Source organism: Chrysochloris asiatica, unplaced genomic scaffold (genome assembly GCF_000296735.1).
Source record: "Chrysochloris asiatica unplaced genomic scaffold, ChrAsi1.0 scaffold00009, whole genome shotgun sequence".
In the NCBI taxonomy this organism is placed as follows: Eukaryota; Metazoa; Chordata; class Mammalia; order Afrosoricida; family Chrysochloridae; genus Chrysochloris; species Chrysochloris asiatica.
Genome location: NW_006408527.1, coordinates 11,316,820 through 11,322,358, shown reverse-complemented (window position 1 = coordinate 11,322,358; position 5,539 = coordinate 11,316,820).

The window sequence follows — 5,539 nt, the reverse complement described above, 5'->3', positions numbered from 1 at the left end:
CAGCACTAAACTGCGAACCACAAGGTCAGCAGTTCAAACCCACCAGTTGCTCCTTGGAAACCCTATACAAGGATGCTGTAAGTCAGCACTGACTAGACAATGCTTTAACAACTGCAACAACAACTATAGATAAAGACTTTACTATTGAGAATTCTAAAAGAAATATACATTTCTGAAAGACTGGGAAGAAGCTGGTGAATGCCACACTACAATGGAGGAAGAGCATGCACCTTGAAAGGATGTCAGGCATAATGAAGTGGATCAAGCAACCTGGTATGTGAGTTAAAAAGAGAATGAGTTCTGCCAATAGCATGTAGCTAAACTCAACCACCTGGCACCGTGCATCTATTCTAAGTAAATAAAAGTTTACGTATGAGCAAAAACAAATCTTGAATCCTGGGGGCACATGCATAACTGCTATTGTTGTTAAGTGTCATTGAGTTGGTTCTGACCCAAAGTGACCCCATATAGGGTTTCCACAGAACGACTGGTGAGCTTGAACCACCAACCTTGTAGTTCAAATGGCTTTGCAGTCTGGTGCATTAACTCACAGTGCCATACCAGGAGTCCAGTAAGAACCCTCTAAAAGAGGAGAAGGAATTACTTACCATTCAGGAATTGGCAACCTGGAACTAGCAACTCAGGATGAGCAACAGTGGGCAGAACTGCCGTGTGAGCGAATGCCATCAACCCAAGGTAGAACAAGTACATGCCGGCACGTGAGGAAACATTGGTAGTTTAAAAATGGAATACATTAGCTTTGTGGGCAGCATCCCAAGAAGATTGTGGCTGAAGGGGTTTGATAGCAGCAGCAGCAACAACAACAACAACAATCAGCACTGCAGGGGCCCTAGCTCCTGGAGGATGAAGGGAGGAAGGGGGCAATTGGGACTGCGCCAACAATAGCAGCTGCTGCAAAGGCTCATGAAGCTGTGGTTAAGAAGAGAGTAAGGGCAGCCTCCTGAGCAGTGATGCAAGAAGACCGATTTCATGTGCTCAGAATTCTTCTGGGACAAGAGAAGTTACGTTAAAATGGATAGTGCTGAAATCCACTAGCTTTCAGGCAGAGGCACCTCCCCTAGGTATACATATTAGTGATAACTTGTTTGCCAGATAGACATGTGAGCCCTGCAGACATCCAGATGATAAACATACCATGTCAAGATGGATGCTCAAAGTATCTAACAGCCTTATGGTTTAGGCATCAATCAATAAAAACATCCACCATAGAATTAGGGAAGTGTTCTAGAGACTCCTTACAGTGCCAGGTATTAAGTCTCTAACAATTGGATCACAGGGACCACTTAGGGGACAGAAGTCTCAGAGAAGAGACCAGTAAGTATATCCAGGATGATGGCATGGGTCAGGAGGCAGTTTACAGAGATCCAGAATACTAGTCACTAACCACAGTACAGAGTCACTATGAGTTAGAACCAACTTGATGGCACTTAACAACACCACCAACAACTAACCGCAGTGGAAGTCTTGAAACATTTTAATGGCTTGTACAATCACACTACGTTCAAAACATTGTAGCTGAACATTGACCCTGGATAAAGTTGACTGAGAATATAAAGAAATAGTTGATCAAATGCCACTTGAGCGGTGCAGTCAGCACATGCTAGAGGATCACATCAGAAAGAGATGTTTCCTTGGGTGGGAGAGGAAGACTGAAAGCAAACTATATGATGAACAGAAAGTTGGACTAGACACTACAGACCTGGGTCTGGTTCTGACAAGCCACTTAACTAGCTGTGCAACCCTGGAAACCCTTGCAGAAATGTGAGTAGGTACATGGGGCAGGGTACAAGTAGCACCTTGGCAAGGTAGGCATAGCTCAAAAACCATGGAAGGCTGTGAGTGCCAGGCTAAGAAGAGTGAACTTTAAAGTCCTGCTGTGAGAAGAAGACAATATTGCCCAGGGGTGAGCGAGATGATGACAGAGAAAGGTGTAGCTTCAAGCTCCTCACTAACATATTTCCTGAGCAGGTGTTTGGCTAGTAGTCTGAATGTTGTTATTGTCATGTGGCCAAAAAGAAAATGTCAACAGCAACATTTAATAGCTTTGGTAGGAATAATACAAGAAATATATGCAGAAGGAGAAATAGCAATGTTTTGAGCCTTTTCCAAGTGACTGCCACCTGCCATTATACAGAAATGCAAAACTTGTAAGGAAAAATAGCAAGGTATCATATGAATACAAATCAAAGGGATGGAAATCAAAGGGCACATGTGAAGCCTGGGAAATAAACACGGAGGAGGAGGCCAGAAAGAAAATATCCAGATTCCCACAAAGCAACTGCAGCCACAAGTCATAAGAGTGCAGGGCAGATGATAACCACTTATTTTTGTATTGGATCTAAGTTTTGTTATTGTTAGGTGCCATGGAGTCAATTCTTAATCATAGGGACCCTAAGTATAAAAGAACAAGACGCAGCCTGGTCCTATGCCAACACACAATTACTGCTATACTGGAGCCCATTGGTGCTGCCATTGTGTCAATCCACCTTGTTGGGGGGGGGCTTCCTCTTTTTTGCTGTCTCTCCACTTTACCAAGCATAATGTCCTTCTCCAGGGACTGGTCCCTCCTGATAATATATTCAAAGTATGACAGATGAAATCTGGCCATCTTGGGTTCTAAGGAACATCCTGGTTGTACTTCTTCCAGCACAGATTGGTTTGTTCTTCTGGCAGTCCATGATACCTTTAATATTCTTCTCAACACCATAACTCAAATGCAAAAATTCTTCTATAGTCTTCCTTATTCATTGTACAACTTTCACACGCATATGAGGTTATTGAAAATACCATGGCTTGAGTCAGGAGCACTTTAGTCCTCAAACTGACATCTTTGCTCTTCAACACCTTAAAAAGATCTTTTGCAGTAGATTTGTCTAACACAATATGTCATTTGGTTTTTTGAGTGCTTCTTCCATGAGCACTAATGGTGGATCCAACCAAAATGAAGTCTTTGACAACTTTAATCTTCTCTTAATTTATCATGATGTTATTTATTGGTTGAGTGGTGATGATTTTTGTTTTCTTTACATTGAGGTGCAATCCATACTGAAGACTGTGTATGGTCTTTGATCTTCATCACTAAGTATTTTAAGTGCTCTTTGTTTTCATCAAGCAAGGTTGAGTCTCCCTTCAATCCTAATGCCACTTCTTAGATTATTATAATCCAGCTTTTCAGATTACTTGCTCAGCATACAGATTGAGTAAATATGTTCAAAGAAAATAACCCTGGTGCACACCTCTCCTGATTTTAAACCAGTCAGTGTCCCCGTGTTCTGTTTGAACAAATGCCTCTTGGCCTATGTACAGGTTCCTCATGAGCACAATTAAGTGTTCCGGAATACTCATTCTAGCGAAACAACTTAATACCCTGGAGCTTGCTTCTTCCCATCTTTGAAACTGCAAGGGAAAAGTGTGATATAAGTAGCAGTGAATGATGATGTCCAGGTGTGCATATTGTCATGTTTTGTCACTACCAGAGAGTGGGGATGGCCCTCTCAAAGACCCCTTCCTCCCAGCAGCCTGCCCCGCCTACTTATTTCCAAAGACATCTCCCTCTTCTAAACAGTTATTTTGTATTCTGACCCTTATCTGAATATTTCCTTATATTATTTTTGAGTACTGCCCCATAGACTAGTTTAATTCTTCTACTAAATGCCAAAATTCCAGAGGGTAATTGAGTGTAGCGTGCTATTTTTAGTTTGTGGTGGTTTTTAAGCTTGATAGGTCCTTCGTGTTTTGTATCTGCAGGACACATAAGCAAGAGCACTTAATAAATAACTGTTGAAATGCATTTCAATGAAGTCATTCATTCCACAAACATTTGTTAAATACGCATGAGAATTTGCTTATCTTAAAGCAATGGAAGCATGGGAAGGAGTGGAAAATCTAGCGCATAGTACTTGTTCAATATGCCTAAACATGCTCTGAAACAAGCAAGCACAGGTTGTCAAGAAAGGACAGGAAACATACCATGGAAGGTCAAAAAGTACTGCTGCAAAATCATAGAAACTTTTATTAAGTAAAAATCTCAAAATGTGAAGCTATTGTTTCTCAACATATCCTCCATCTAGGTCTACACACTTCTGAAGGCAATATTTCTATCTCTTTAAGCCTCTCCAAAGAATCCCACGCTCTTGAATTTATTCTATATCATAATAGCAGTTTTATTTTCTTCGAGAAACTCAAATCATGTTTGGGGGACTTCCCAGGGATAATCTTGAGGAATTTTCTCAAAGAATACAGAATGCTATCATGGGAGCTTATTATGAACCCCACCCCAACTTTTTTCTTTTTAAGAAATGTGAATACTGCATTAGTGAGAAAATGGCCATGAAAGTTGCACTGTGGATTTTTTCCCCCCATAATAACAATGTACCCGCTCATTCTTCGAGGTTTGCAAGTGCTGTCCTATGAGAATTCCATTGGGAAAATCTTACCCTATCTACCCTTCAACCCTGATATTGCCCCTTGAGACTTTTATTTATTCCAAAAATTAAAAAAAAAAAAAATCTTCAAAACTAAGAAGTTTAAATAAAAATAAAGACCCACACTTAGACCTTTTCTTGAAAATTCAAAATCAAATAAAAAAGAAAGTATTTTTTTTAATGGTAGGGAGTAAACAAAATAGGTCAGTGTTAAAGCCATAAGAATCAGGCTGCATGGAACTTCTCATCAGCAGCACTGAATTCTGAAAGGCAATTAAGTCACATTTTACCCATTTTATTTCACATTCAAACCAAAACTATGAGATAGCTATCGGGAGACACTTCTTCCAACTGCTGATGTCTCTTTCCATGAGTAGGGAGCTGCACAGGTGAGCCACTTCAGGGGAGAAGAAGTAACTCAATCTCCTTTGTGAGTCTGGAAGAAGTAATTGGTCGGTGTCATTTACTTCTTTCTGTTGTTGCTTCTTTCTTGGGAATGAGCTTTCCAAAGGAAGCAAAATTCTGCTCTACTTCTACACACTGGAAAGAAGCCAGCTCTCATCCCTCATGCATAAGTCTGCTTAATTCTATGACTCAGTGTGTGGAAGCCCACTTGCTTACAGATACTCTGTGTTTCATCTCTTACAAGGTCCCATTAATTGTTATGATGGCAACATCATGGATCACAAAGAACAACACTGTCAGTTAAACAATGTATTCCCTGCTATCACTTTCCATTTGTTAAACACTTATTGAATATGATTTTCTAGACATATAGGTTTATAACATGTCATTCCTTTATACACATACAAGGAAACACATTAGTTAATATATTTCAAAAATTACATTCAAGAGTCTGCCTGTCTTGACAAATGTGAGGGCACTAATTCTGGGAATACATGGACTAAGTGGGACAGAGATGAAGAATGATGTATACACAACCTTGGAACTATGGGGTTCTGGGATGCAGAGATTGACCCATGGTTGGAATGGGGAAACGTGGGGAATAATGTTGAGATGCTCGACAGTCTTTTGAATCTTGGTTTTCCTTGCATTAAAATATAAAATAGACACCGGAGGGGGAGAGAAAGGAA